Raw genomic sequence first — 15,499 nt, forward strand, 5'->3', positions numbered from 1 at the left:
AATACATACATGCTGCTACATTCAGGCGAGGCTCTGTTATAAATCAAACACATCCAGCAGGCTCTCAGGTATGAAAAACAAAGACCCCTGCTGCCGTTCAGCAGCGCGGTTGAGGGTGAAACTGTTCGTCTGGCACATCAGCGGGACCAGTACCAACAGCGCTTTGATCTTTCCCCTGTACCTCTTCACACAAAGCAAAAATTGATTTATGATCAGCTTTTACATTATAACACAAGCAAAGTGTGAGGTCATAAATGAATACATTTTATCACCTTAAGGTGTAGCAATGTGTATACACGAGTGCTGTCTATCGATTATGATATTTAATCGCGTTAATCACAATAATAATGCGCAATAATAATGTGTTAACGCAACTTAGTTTAAACAACGCTACGCACACATGCTCTGGGACCCTCAGCCTGCTCCTTAGTTTGTGAAAAAAGGAAGCGATGAAAAAGTAAAATTGTGGATGGCGAGCAGAAAAATCCTCAAACGGAGAAAGAACAGCTCAGCTTCAAACCCTCGCCTAATGGTTCACTCCACAACACCAATGTTTAATTTAATGTCAACGTGAATGAGTTACAACTGAAGTACGTCAAGTATTCCACACCCTTACAGCCGATACAGAGCCAATTTCCCTTTATTTATTTATATTTGGTATTAGCCAATAATCTGAATCTATAAAGTAACTAAAGCTGTCGGATAAATGTTGTGAAGTGTGTGTTATTTGCGATTTTAACACTTTACATGAATTTACATTTTAAACTGTTTCCAACATTTGTTAAATAAAGCTGCGTATATTTTTGGAATTCATGCCTCTGTCATAATTGAACCTATTAAGGGAAGTTTAAAATCGGTCCACGACATACACTTACATTTAGGTTCCTCCTGCCCCTTAGCAGGAAGTGGCGTTGTCAGTGACTAGCTTTACATATGGTAACCTCAGTCACGGTTACCACATTTTGGCCTTTTAGGTGAGTGGCCATTTTAAATGGCATGATAAAGTATCGCTAAAGTACATTTACGTCAAGATTAACAGTACAATTTTCTGACACACAAAATATGCGCACCGTTCAAAGGTTTTCTAGTTGACATCCCATGTAAAACACACTAATCTATTACTCTTATGCTGAATAAGCATCACAGAGCGTGTTTATTGCCCAGGCTTAGCACAAGATTCCCACAGCAATTTGTATCAAATAGAAACATTAAATAAATCAAAAGGGAATGCAGCTCAGGACAGACTGGAATTACAAGAAGGGAGAGTACTTTTCTGGTACTTTAACTGGAAACTTGATACTCATCTGTACTGATAAAGGAAGCTCATGTCCAGAAATGTGTTTGGGGATTTTTTCTTTATTTGAAAAGACAATAACCTGGAAGGGGCTTTTTCAATGGGGTTGAACCCATTTCCTAACTTTGCTGAATAGGATTAAGAAAATCATAATACTGTCATCATCACCTACTGTATCTGTTGCTATTTCCTGGTATGGACAAGTTTTTCCGGTTATTCGGAGCATTGATCAGAAGTGCACTCCCATGTCTGGTGACGCCTCCAAGTTATTTTGTTATGTTGTTTTCCTCAAGTTTCAGCTAATAGCTCTGTCTATGGGAGTGCAATTCCTTCAATGTAAATATAGCATACAAAAGTACTGTGTAACTTGTGCAACTGCTTTTAAGATCACTTGACCTGTTCCTGGACTGATTAGAATCCTGCAGGGTGACGTTTAGGTTTTGAATCCATGGCTGGGCATTTGATATGCGAGGGAGGGCCAAAGGTTAAAAGAATAATAGGTGGCACGGGCACAACAGTTTATTGAAATTGCTGATTAATAAGAAGCATTTCTCCCTGTCTATATGTAACATATGTGCATCTTGAATTTGACTGAACTGAGAAATGAAAATGCAATTTTCTGGGGCATTGCCAATATGTTGACCCGGTTTCGGGCCAGCAAATATACACTTGCAAGAAAAAGTATGTGAACCCTTTGGAACTACCTGGATTTCTGCATAAATTGGTCATAAAATGTGTTCTGATCTTCATTTAAGTCACAACAATAGACAAACACAGTCTACTTAAGCTAAAACCACACAAACAATTATATGTTTTTATGTTTTTATTGAACACACCATGTAAACATTCACAGTGCAGGGTGGAAAAAGTACCCTTGGATTTAATAACTGGTTGACCCTCCTTTGGCAGCAATAACCTCAACCAAGCGTTTCCTATAGTTGCATATCAGACCTACACAACGGACAGGAGGAATTTTGGACCATTCCTCTTTACAAAACTGTTTCAGTTCAGCAATATTCTTGGGATGTCTGGTGTGAATCGCTCTCTTGAGGTCATGCCACAGCATCTCAATTGGGTTGAGGTCTGGACTCTGACTGGGCCACTCCAGAAGGCGTATTTTCTTCTGTTGAAGCCATTCTGTTGTTGATTTACTTATGTGCTTTGGGTCGTTGTCCTGATGCATCACCCATCTTCTGTTGAGCTTCAATTGGTGGACAGATGGCCTTAAGTTCTCGAGCAAAATGTCTTGATAAACTTGAGAATTCATTTTTCCGTCGATGATGGCAATCTGTCCGGGCCCTGAGGCAGCAAAGCAGCCCCAAACCATGATGCTCCCTCCACCATACTTCACAGTTGGGATGAGGTTTTGATGTTGGTGTGCTGTGCCTTTTTTTTCCCACACATAGCGTTGTGTGTTCCTTCCAAACAACTCAACTTTGGTTTCATCTGTCCACAGAATATTTTGCCAGTAGTGCTGTGGAACATCCAGGTGCTCTTTTGCAAACTTCAAACGTGCAGCAATGTTTTTTCTGGACAGCAGTGGCTTCCTCCGTGGTGTCCTCCCATGAACTCCATTCTTGTTCAGTGTTTTACGTATCGTAGATTCGTCAACAGAGATGTTAGCATGTGTCAGAGATTTCTTTAAGTCTCTAGCTGACACTAGGATTCTTCTTCACCTCATTGAGCATTCTGCGCTGTGCTCTTGCAGTCATCTTTACAGGACGGCCACTCCTCGGGAGAGTAGCAACAGTGCTGAACTTTCTCCATTTATAGACAATTTGTCTTACCGTGGACTGATGAACATCAAGGCTTTTAGAGATACTTTTGTAACCCTTTCCAGCTTTATGCAAGTCAACAATTCTTAAATCGTAGGTCTTCTGAGAGCTCTTTTGTGCGAGGAATGGTTCACATCTGGCAATGCTTCTTAAGAATAGCAAATTCAAAACTGGTGTGTATTTTTTATAGGGCAGGGCAGCTTTAACCAACACCTCCAATCTCGTCTCATTGATTGGACTCCAGGTTGGCTGACTCCTGACTCCAATTAGCTCTTGAAGAAGTCTTTAGCCTAGGGGTTCACTTTTTCCACCCTGCACTGTGAATGTTTACATGGTGTGTTCAATAAAAACATGAAAACATATAATTGTTTGTGTGGTATTAGTTTAAGCAGACTGTGTTTGTCTATTGTTGTAACTTAGATGAAGATCAGAACACATTTTATGACCAACTTATGCAGAAATCCAGGTAATTCCAAAGGGTTCACATACTTTTTCTTGCAACTGTATATAACATAAACAACCAGACTACTGTACCTAGACATCTGTAAGGGAATAGCTCCCGCACTGCCATATCCCACCTTCTTTTACATAGCTTGCATCTTTTCTTCTTACTTGCGCACCTGTGTGTTCTCAGCCTTCAAGAGGTATTTGTCTATGTGTTGGCCGTACCCTTTATTTTATTTGTTGTCTTACCGGCTCGTCTATGATACTTTGACTTTAGACTTTTTAAAGTTGGGACGTGAGAAGTAATGCAGCAAGATTCTTGTTCTGGTGAGTACAATAAACTGATCATAAATACAACAAATAACTAATGAGAAGTATAAAAATGTAGATGGAAAGCCAATAATGGCAAAAATGGTTGAAGGTCAGTAGGTGTGAAGATTATGAGATGAATTAAAACAGCTTCGCCATTTACAATCAAAAGGGAAAATGATAGCGCAGCAAAATGAAAGCTTACAATATGTACATGATTTCCTTCGTTATTACTGTAATATCAATGGCAATACAAAATAAATAAATAGCTTTCGGTAAAAGGTTTCTATTATTTTATCGGACCTGCTCTATTTAATGTATTTTGTGAATAATGCTATCCAATCGCATACAAGGTGGCATGGTTGAGTTATTAATGAAAGCACTGTATGCATTGTAATGGTTGTAAGTGATAAAATGTGAGATGAAATCTGTGCTATACATGAATGTCAAAAAGAGGCTATGATGCAGTCCGAACAGAATGTTGAAAAGCAGAGTATTGAGTAAACAACAACCAGACCATTTGTTCCTCTACTGCAGGGGTGTCAAGTTCAATTTCATTGCAGGCCACATCAGCATTATGGTTGCACTCAAAGGGCCGGTTGTAACTTTAAGACTATATACATTTACATGTAAATATATTATATCTATTAAATGATGTATTATATTACATTATTGGCTCTGCATTGGATTATTATCAGTTCTGGTAATAACTTCCTAAATAACTACGTCTGAAAGCAGAGGTCTAGGGCAAATATCCATCCATCCATCTTCTCCCGCTTATCCGTGGTCGGGTCGGAAAGGTAGCAGTTCCAGCAGAGAGCCCCAAACTTTCCTTTCCCTGGCCACATCAACCAGTTCTCACTGGGGGATCCCAAGGCGCTCCCAGGCCAGCGAAGAGATATAATCCCTCCACCTGGTCCTAGGTCTACCCCTTGGTGTCTTCCCAGCTGGACGTGCCTGGAACACCTCCCTAGGGAGGCGCCCAGGTGGCATCCTTACGAGGTGCCCGAAGCACCTCAACTGGCTCCTTTCGACGCGAAGGAGGAGCGGTTCAACTCTGAGTCCCTCCCGGATGACTGAACTTCTCACCTTATCCCTAAGGGAGACGCCAGCCACCCTGCGGAGAAAACCCATCTCGTTCGCTTCTTTCCGCAATCTCATTATTTCGGTCATGACCCAACCTTCATGACCATAGGTGAGGGTAGGAACGAAAATGGCCCGGTAGACAGAGAGCTTTGCCTTCTGGCTCAGCTCTCTTTTCGTCACAACGGTGCGGTCAAGCGACTGCAGTACCGCTCCCGCTGCTCCGATTCTCCGACCCATCTCACGCTCCATTTTTCCCTCACTCGAGAACAAGACCCCGAGATACTTGAACTCCTTCACTTGGGGTAAGGACTCATTCCCTACTTGGAGTGGACAGTCCATCGGTTTCTTGCTGAGAACCATGGCCTCAGATTTGGAGGTGCTGATCCTCATCCCAGCCACTTCACACTCGGTTGCGAACCGATCCAGTGAGTGCTGAAGGTTGCAGACCGATGAAGCCATTAGAACCACATCATCTGCAAAAAGCAGTGGTGCAAATCCTTAGTCCACCGAACTTCAGACCCCCCTCCCCCACGACTACGCCTCGAAATCCTAACCATGAATATTACAAACAGGATTGGTGACAAAGCGCAGCCCTGGCGGAGGCCAACCCTCACCGGAAATGGGTCAGACTTACTGCAGAGGACCTGGACACAGCTCTCGCTTTGGGAGTACAGAGATTGTATGGCCCTGAGTAGAGACCCCCTTACCCCATACTCCCGCAGCACCTCCCACAGTAACTCCCTGGTCATACGCCTTCTCCAAGTCTACAAAACACATGTAGACCGGATAAGCGTACTCCCAGGCCCCCTCCAGGATCCTTGCGAGAGTAAAAAAGCTGATCTGTCGTTCCACGACCAGGACTGAATCCGCATTGTTCCTCCTCAATCTGAGGTTCGACAATCGGCCTGACCCTCCTTTCGAGTACCTTAGAATAAACTTCCCCGGGGAGGCTGGCTAGTGTCACGATTCTCATGTTATGTCACGTTTATAGTTTTGTAGGTTTGGGTGTTTTTGCTGTTTTCCATGTCATGTTTTCCTTTGGGTTATTGTCTTGTCCTTTTCCCTGTGTTTTTCCTCTTGTCATTAGTTTCCCTGGTGTGTCTAATTGTCTGATTATATTCACCTGGGCCCCTGTGTTTTCTCCTCCCTCCTCACCTGTGTCTTGTTGTGTGATTAGTCTTGAGTGTATTTAACTTCTGGGTTTTCTGTCTGTCTTGGTCGGTTCGTCTTGTTCCATGACTAGTTCTGCGGTGAGTGTTCTGTTTTGTCATTGTATAGATATATCATAGCCTTGAAATAAAGGAATTTTCAGTTTATATCTGCATTTGGGTCCTGCTTGTTTCACAACCCGTGACAGTACGAACCGACCAAGCAATGGGCCCAGCAGATCCGTTCGAGCTGGAATTATTAAATGTTTCCTTTTTTTTGGCTAACTGCTCGGATAGATGGAAGACAGCACCCGGAGTTCAGCAGCGGGAGGCTGTGTTGTCGGAGGCGCGCCAGATGGCTAGAGAGAAACCAGGTATGGTGAAGTTCTTACCTGGCTGGATTTCAAAGATCCTCCCTGTGTGTGATTCCCGGCCTGTTAGCCCCAGGCATGTTAGCTCACGGCCTCCCAATTCCCAACCTGGCACCATACGCCTCGGTGGGTTCCGTCTGCAGTCAATCCATGCTTCTGCCCCAGTTCCTGCTCCTGTCCAGGAGTCATATTCTGGAACTCGTCTGGCTTATGGAGGTCCACGGAGTATTCAGGCGGCTGCTAAGAGGAGGAGTCGCAAGGCCAAGCTAGCAGCTCAAGCCCCAAGAGCCATGGTTCCAGCCCCAGAACAGGCCCCAGCAGCCATGGCTCCATGCTCGAGTACCGGCCCACGCAGCTTTGCTTCCATACTCCATTACCTGGCTTACACAGCCAGGGTACAGGCTTCCACTCCGCGCCCAGCAGCCAGGGTTCCGGCTACAGAACCGGACCTTACAGCCATGTTTCCGGGTCCAGTGCCGGCCCACACAGCCATGTTTCCGACTCCAGAACCGGCCCACACAGCCATGTTTCCGGCTCCAGAACCGGACCTTACAGCCATGTTTCCGGCTCCAGAACCAGACCTTACAGCCATGGTCCCGGCTTCAGTGCCGGCTCCTGTAACCATGGTCCCGACTCCGGCTCCTCGTCACCTGCTGACTCATCGGCCGACGCCAGCTCCTTGAGTCCTGTCGGCGTACCGGCCGACTCCAGCACCTCGTCTCCTGTGGGCTGTCCGTCCAACGCCAGCTCCCCATGTCCTGTCGGCATACCGGCCGACTCCAGCACCTCATCTCCGGTTGGCTGTCCGTCCGACGCCAGCTCCCCGAGTCCTGTCGGCGTACCGGCCGACTCCAGCACCTCGTCTCCGGTTGGCTGTCCGTCCGACGCCAGCTCCCCGAGTCCTGTCGGCGTACCGGCCGACTCCAGCACCTCGTCTCCGATTGGTTGTCTGTCCGACGCCAGCTCCCCGTGTCCTGATGGCTGTCCGTCCGACGCCAGCTCCCCGTGTTTTGTTGGCGAACCAACCCACTCAAGTGTCGTTGGAGGTCCCGCAGACTGCTCTTCTGCCGGGGGTCCTGCCAACCCCATGTCCTGTGCCGTTGGAGGTCCCGCAGACTGCTCTTCTGCCGGGGGTCCTGTCAACTCCATGTCTGGTCCCGTTGGAGGTCCCGCAGACTACTCTTCTGCCGGGGGTCCTGCCAACCCCATGTCCTGTGCCGTTGGAGCTCCCGCAGACTACTCTTCTGCCGGGGGTCCTGCCAACTCCATGTCTGGTCCCGTTGGAGGTCCCGCAGACTACTCTTCTGCCGGGGGTCCTGCCAACCCCATGTCCTGAACCGTTGGAGGTCCCGCAGACTGCTCTTCTGCCGGGGGTCCTGCCAACCCGATGTCCTGTGCCGTTGGAGGTCCCGCAGACTACTCTTGTGCCGGGGGTCCTGCCAACTCCATGTCGTGTCCTGTTTGAGGTCCCGCAGACTACTCTTCTGCCGGGGGTCCTGCCAACCCCATGTCCTGAGCCGTTGGAGGTCCCGCAGACTGCTCTTCTGCCGGGGGTCCTGCCAACTCCATGTCTTGCCACGTTGGAGGTCCCGCCGACTACTCTTCCGCTGGGGGTCCTGCCAACTCCATGTCCTGTCGCGTTGGGGATTCCGCCGACTGCTCTCCTGCCGGGGGTCCTGCCGGTCCTGTGTCCTCTTCCATGGGGGATCTTGCAGACACCGGCTCCTGACCGGCCTCCGGAGTTGTCTGTTCTTCACCCCTCCTCGGACTATGCCTTGCCCCCTGGCCGTCCGCCCGAGATTCCCTCCATGGACTCTGCCTTGCCCCCGGGCCGTCCGCCCAAATTCCCCTTTTTGAACTCTGCCTTGCCCCCGGGCCGTCCGCCCGAGACCCGTCCTCCAGACCCCCTCCACCCACCCTGCTGGACTTTTGTTTTTTTGGGACGTCTGGAATCCGTCCCTTGAGCAGGGGGTTATGTCACGATTCTCATTTTATGTCACGTTTATAGTTTTGTTGGTTTGGGTGTTTTTGCTGTTTTCCATGTCATGTTTTCCTTTGGGTTATTGTCTTGTCCTTTTCCCTGTGTTTTTCCTCTTGTCATTAGTTTCCCTGGTGTGTCTAATTGTCTGATTATGTTCACCTGGGCCCCTGTGTTTTCTCCTCCCTCCTCACCTGTGTCTTGTTGTGTGATTAGTCTTGTGTGTATTTAAGTTCTGGGTTTTCTGTCTGTCTTGGTCGGTTCGTCTTGTTCCATGACTAGTTCTGCGGTGAGTGTTCTGTTTTGTCATTGTATAGATCAGGGGTCTGCAACCTTTTTGACCAAAAGAGCCATTTTGCTCCTTTTCCCCCAAAAATGTTTTGTCTGGAGCCGCAAAACATATTGCATAGCTTGATAGCTAATAAAGTTGTATTTATTGTTATATCAGACAAAAACTAGTTTTTTTGCATTTATTAGGCTATTTATTACATTACAGGACTGTCTCAGAAAATTAGAATATTGTGATAAAGTTCTTTATTTTCTGTAATGCAATTTAAAAAAACAAAAATGTCATACATTCTGGATTCATTACAAATCAACTGAAATATTGCAAGCCTTTTATTATTTTAATATTGCTGATTATGGCATACAGCTTAAGAAAACTCAAATATCCTATCTCTAAATATTAGAATATCATGAAAAAGTATACTAGTAGGGTGTTCAACGAATCACTTGAATCGTCTAATTAACTCGAAACACCTGCAAGGGTTTCCTGAGCCTTGAAAAACACTCAGCTTGGTTCAGTAAACTAAATCACAAGTATGGGGAAGACTGCTGATCTGACTGCTGTCCAGAGGACCGTCATTGACACCCTCCATCAGGAGGGTAAGACACAAAAAGAAATTTCTCAAAGAGCAAGCTGTTCACAGAGTGCAGTTTCAAAGCACATCCACAAAAAGTCTGTTGGAAGGGGGAAATGTGGCAGGAAACGCTGCACAACCAAGAGAGATGACCGCAGCCTTAACAGCATTGTGAAGAAGAGTCGCTTCCAGAATTTGGGGGAGCTTCAAAGACAGTGGACTGAAGCTGGAGTCCAGGTATCAAAAGTCACTGTTCACAGACGTGTCCGGGAAATGGGCTACAATAGCCGTATTCCCATGGTCAAGCCACTTCTGAACTCAAGACAACGGAAGAGGCGTCTGACTTGGGCTAAGGAAAAGAAGCACTGGACAGTTGCACAGTGGTCCAAAGTCCTCTTTTCAGACGAAAGCAAGTTTTGTATTTCATTTGGAAGTCAAGGCGCCAGAGTCTGGAGAAAGGCTGGAGAGGAGCAAAATCCAAGTTGCTTGAAATCCAGTGTGAAGTTCCCACAGTCAGCGATGGTTTGGGGAGCCATGTCAGCTGCTGGTGTTGGTCCACTGTGTTTCATCAAGCCCAGAGTAAATGCAGCTGTGTACCAAGAGATTTTAGAGCACTACATGCTTCCATCTGCTGAAAAGCTCTATGGAGATGAGGAATTCATTTTCCAGCATGATCTGGCACCTGCCCACAGTGCCAAAACCACCAGTAACTGGTGTACTGACCATGGCATTACTGTCCTCGATTGGCCTGCAAATTCCCCTGACCTGAACCCCATAGAGAATATGTGGGGTATTGTGAAGAAGAAGCTGAAAGACACCAGACCCAACAATGCTAATGAGCTAAAGGCCGCTATTGAAGCATCCTGGGCATCCATAACACCTCAGCAATGCCACAGGCTGATTGCCTCCATGCCACGCCGCATTGATGCAGTAATCCGTGCAAAAGGATTCCCAACCAAGTACTGAGTGCATTAATGGACATTTTCAAATGTTTGATTGTGTTTTGCTGTTATAAATCTTTTTTTTTTACTTGGTCTGAGGAACTATTCTAATTTTTTGAGATAGGATTTTTGAGTTTTCTTAAGCTGTATGCCATAATCAGCAATATTAAAATAATAAAAGGCTTGCAATATTTCAGTTGATTTGTAATGAATCCAGAATGTATGACATTTTTGTTTTTTTAATTGCATTACAGAAAATAAAGAACTTTATCACAATATTCTAATTTTCTGAGACAGTCCTGTATATACAACTGTTAACCTCTAATAAGAAACAAAGAACTCCTATAAGGAGAATTACAAATAATACACAGGCCTACTTTAAAATAAATTAAACACAGCACTTGGGGACTCCTCTGAACATTCGAAAGAAAAAAAATATTATTAAAATGGGCCCACTTTGAAATAAATAAAACATATAGCTGCACCCTAAAAATAGTTAAAGGTAGGGTAGGTAAGAATGGAGAAACCAGCTCGAGTGCGCTAGAATTTAAAAATACACAACCGGAAAAAATAGACCTCTTCCTTCAGACTTTCTTACAGAGTCCCTCCTCCAACACATACGAACGCGCATCATCAATGAGGCCACGAGATAAGTTTGTGCACAGATGTAACAGAGATGGAAGGCTGACAGGCAGGTAGGCCATCCAGTTATTTTAGCCGGGTCGGCTAAAATGATTGGTCGTGCTTAGTGCTGCGTACCGGTACGCCGAACCGGTACTGGACTTATAAAAAGTTTTGGTTCAAGTCCGGTTAAAACCGGAACGTCGGGAACCGGTACTTACGTATATTCTCCTTTTTGTTCTAAACCATCTAAAACCTTCCATAGATCGAGAAATTTGCGCTGAGAAAAGACAAAAAACATTGTTTTGGCTTCTGATATGGCGGCCATTACTGAACTCACGAAGTCTCGCAAAATATCGCAACTGCTCGCGAGATCTGTGTGACGTCAAGGGAAGCTGGCTTAGACATAGTGGACACTGACAGCGTGGGATGCTGGTTGCCATATATGGTAGTGTAGCTAAGCTAACTCCTTTGTATGTATGGTGATATAGTGTCTGCCGAAAGAGCAACACTTCACCCAGACAATGTCAATATGCTGTTGTTCTTGAACAAGAACACATAGACTTGTACTCTTGCATATTGAGTCTTGTATGTACATCACTATGTATGTAGTTGTGTTGTGTAGTTAGTAACACATGTAGAGTTCTAGAAAAGACATGGTGTAGACACAAGTTGGAAGGGGGCACAATAAACCTGACGAGTTTGAATTTGAGTTGATTATGAGTTTATTTTCAATTGATAATTAGCTAAAAATAAGTTAACTTTAGTTACTGTTAACTGTGTCCGTTATTCTCTCGTCCAGGAGAGAAGCTTTAAAAGGAGACTAAATGGAGTCTCTGTGAAAGTTCAATTGGGTACTTTAATTAAAAAAGGCGCGGGTTGGTCACAAGCATGATATTGTTCAGTCAGACAAACAGCTGTGATCCGCTCCTCGTTAGGGAAGAGAAGAGCCTCGATCTCTCCTCCGGTGCTGTTATATATCCTCTGCTGGCTCCTCCCCGCCAGCCGGCTCGCCTCGTCTCCAATGTCCGTTATTGCATTTAAACAGAGGATAGGTTCTTTTCACATTCAATATATGCTTAACACGCCTTTTCTCCTCATATTCTCTTTCATCACTTTTCATTTAACACATTCTAAACGCTGTAATCAATACTCTAAAAAATACTTCTCGGCTCGTTTGGTTTCCGGTCATTCCGGATGTTGTCACATGCTCCTCTCGTCTGTAAACAATAATGTATTCAAATAAACTGTACCTTCATTTAATATTCAGCATGGTAGTATCTCGACATCTATAGTTGTAGTGTTAAATCAGTAGGCTTCGGTTTGCACCACTCCATATCATTTTGCTACTAAATTCACCTCTTTAGGAAATCGTATATTAGCCACATGCTAAATGCTCACCGTAGATGAAGGATTTTCAAAATAAAAGCTTAACTGCTTGTGCACAAGAATTTCTGTTTTTTTAGTATAAAAGAGCATTAAAACTGACGGCATGTTTAAACTACATTTCCCCATTAAAACATTGATTTTAATTTCTAACATTACTCACACAACTTGACACAAGTCCGGACTTATAAGTCCGGACCTGAACCTGAACCTCTGGACTTGAGTCCGGACCTGAACCTGAATGTGAGTCCAGGTACACAGCACTAGTCGTGCTTTTTACAGCGCTACGGCTTCCAGAGATACATTTTTTATGTATTTATTGTCAAAGCATTTAATATATTCATTGCTATCGGGACGTTAAGAGCATTCCATGGAATATAACAAAAAGTGTTTTCTGAAATAAATTACATACCCCATTGAATTATGACTGAAGATCGTCAGCTGTCTTCCTCTCCTGTGTTGTTCCTCGATACGTAAAGGCTGCAGCACCTTTGACAACTTCTCTCTAGATATCAAACATACCGGTAAACCAGCATCGTTTGCTGTGAAAGCATATAACTCTGTCCACACAGAATTAAATCCTGTGTTCCTCCGGTACTTTTCTTTGATTTATCCATAGTTTGCTCATCGAGCCGGGGGTCCCCGCGCGAGTGCCTCCGAGAAAAGGCGCTCGCGCGGGACCGTAGCAGGATGTGACGCATATTTTAGTTGACCTAATTAAAACCGTTTTGTTTTTTATTTATGTGTCACAGTATCACCTCAAAATACAAGATACGAAACATTTTCAACCGTGCAACAAAATATAAATAGTCCTACAAGTACTTTTATTTTATTTCCTTCTTATTTTTGTCTAAGCTCAAGGGAGCCAGAGCAGAGGGCTTAAAGGGCCGCATGCGGCCCGTGGGCCGCGGGTTGCCGACCCCTGGTATAGATATATCATAGCCTTGAAATAAAGGAATTTTCAGTTTATATCTTCATTTGGGTCCTGCTTGTTTCACAACCCGTGACAGCTAGTGTGATGCCTTTGTAATTGGCACACACCCTCTGATCACCCTTTTTGAAAAGGGGAACCACTACCCCGTTCTGCCACTCCTTTGGTACTGTTCAAACTACGTCTGAAAGCAGAGGTCTAGGGCAAATAATTGTAAGCAAATATTCAACAATTACACCATTTGTATTGTATATTATATTCTTTGCAAGCTCTTGCGGGACACATCAAATGAAGTCGTGGGCCGGATTTGGCCCACCGGCCTTGAATTTGACACCCCTGCTCTACTGTGACATATTTTCATGCTTTAATGTTCAAAAAGCTCTTTATTTTTCTCATACTACCTCTTTTCTCCCTCTGTCTGAAACCAGAGCCCAGTCTGCTCTGATTGGTTAGCTCTTCCATTGGAATAACTGGCATCGCCTTTTCCTGTTTATCCCATTAGTACTTGTTCAGAGTTTTGTTAAGTGTCCTACATAACCAGCATATTGTTACTTAAAATAACTAACAGATTATGGCATCACTTAACTTCATTCTAACTTTGTTTTCTTAAACCCAAGGCATCAACTGCAGCAACATAAGTGGAGTTTCTCCAAAAGAAAATGGCTCGATCAGCACGTGGTAAGTAAAGTAGTCACTACCTTGCATGACATGATCTGATCTGAAGTTGGCAATGACAAAAAAGAATGAAAGCAGCAGACCAAAATTATTATAAGACAGTTCTGGGAGTGTGTTATTAAGACCTCCAAAAGCATCAGTCCTGCAAGCTGCCTTGCCTGACCATGTTCAACACTTGTTGTGTATGACATGAAGCTAACTGTGTACAAAAAGTTCCATTCAAATATTTACTAGTAAACTGTGCAAGTATTGACCGTTGAATACTCGCTGTTGGAGGGCCTAATAACCAACTCCCATTCTCCACTAGCTGGTTTGGAAAGGCACTTTCAAGTGGTTTAGGGATGTCTCTATTTGGAATGTAGCCTGTGTGTTGCAATCCAAACTTCTCTGAAATGTTTCCACATAGCCAGCCGAATGAACATAATTGCATGTGAGTCGGTCTATGTGTGTGTCCCTCTGGCTAGCTCATGTCGCTGCTATTATTTGCACTGTTGTTGCTGTCACTGCTTTTGGATGCTAACTAGATGGTCTTTTTTTATTTATTTTTTCTCATTGTTTTACAGCATCGGAACTCAGGATTGCAATATTTGGAAAGAATCAAAATGAAAAGACAACACTAAGTAACTTCATTACTGGAAAAAAAGACAGTTCTTCAAAAATGTCAAAGCAATTAAATATCCAAGAAGAATGGAGGAAAAAACCTTTCAAAGTTCTGAAAACTGCAGACGTCTTCAGTCAGCCTGTTGATAAAGTTAAACACGGGTTAAAGACATGTGTGTTTAATTGCCCCCCTGGACCAAATGTTCTGCTACTGTTAGTGAACCCATCTGATTTTACTGAGCAGGATAGGCAACAAATCAAGTTCTTCATGAACTTCTTTGGACCAGGCGCTTTTAAATACGCAATGGTTATCATAACACAAAATTGTGGGCTAGGGAATCCTTCAGTTAATCAACTCATCCAAGACTGTGAACATAGGCAACATATAATGGACTTTGATGAAGATGATTTTCCTGAGTATGATCACCAAGAACTGATGGAGAAAATGGAGAACATACAGTAGTGGATGAAAACAGGGGACAATATTTAGTCTACACTGAAGACACAGGTCACCTGAATGCACAAAACCACCTCTAAACCTGGTTTTGTGTGGGAGACATGGAGGCTGAAAGACTTCAACATCCAATGCTCAACTGGGAGAAAGAAAGTTTGGTCCACATGTTGAATCATAAGAGTGTGTTAAAATGCAGGGAGAGGTTTGTGGACGTAGGGTTACCCTGGTGGAGCTGTCTGCCTTGTCTGGAAAACCTCAGGAGGCAAGAAAGAAAGAAGCATTGGAGAGCATCTCCCTCTGTGATCCTGAGGGCGTCCATTGCTTTGTCCTGGTCCTGCCTTTAGAACCCCCAAGTGAGGATGACAAGAAAGAGCTCGAGACCATCCGAAAAACGTTCAGCTTTAGGATCAATGATTTTACCATGATTATTTTCCTTTCTAATGCAAATCATAACGTTAAGAGCTTTCTACACGAAAACAAAGACATCCAACAACTCCTTCTGACCTTTGGAGGGAAATATACTTTCTTCAACATTAAGAACAAGCAGTCAGTGTCTGAGGTTTTACTTCCTTTAGAAAATATGAGAGTCGTTGGATCTGGTGGCTTAACAAAAGGGATGCTTCCTA

General features: G+C 44.3%; 1 protein-coding gene across 4 annotated transcripts in view; it reads right to left on the reverse strand.

The window, feature by feature from the left end:
- Positions 1 to 15,499, reverse strand: part of prdm6 (PR domain containing 6) — a 157,877-nt gene that overhangs the window by 53,372 nt on the left and 89,006 nt on the right. The gene's annotated exons all lie outside the window — the stretch shown is intronic.

Source organism: Notothenia rossii (genome assembly GCF_949606895.1).
Source record: "Notothenia rossii genome assembly, chromosome: 6".
NCBI classification, from domain to species: domain Eukaryota; kingdom Metazoa; phylum Chordata; class Actinopteri; order Perciformes; family Nototheniidae; genus Notothenia; species Notothenia rossii.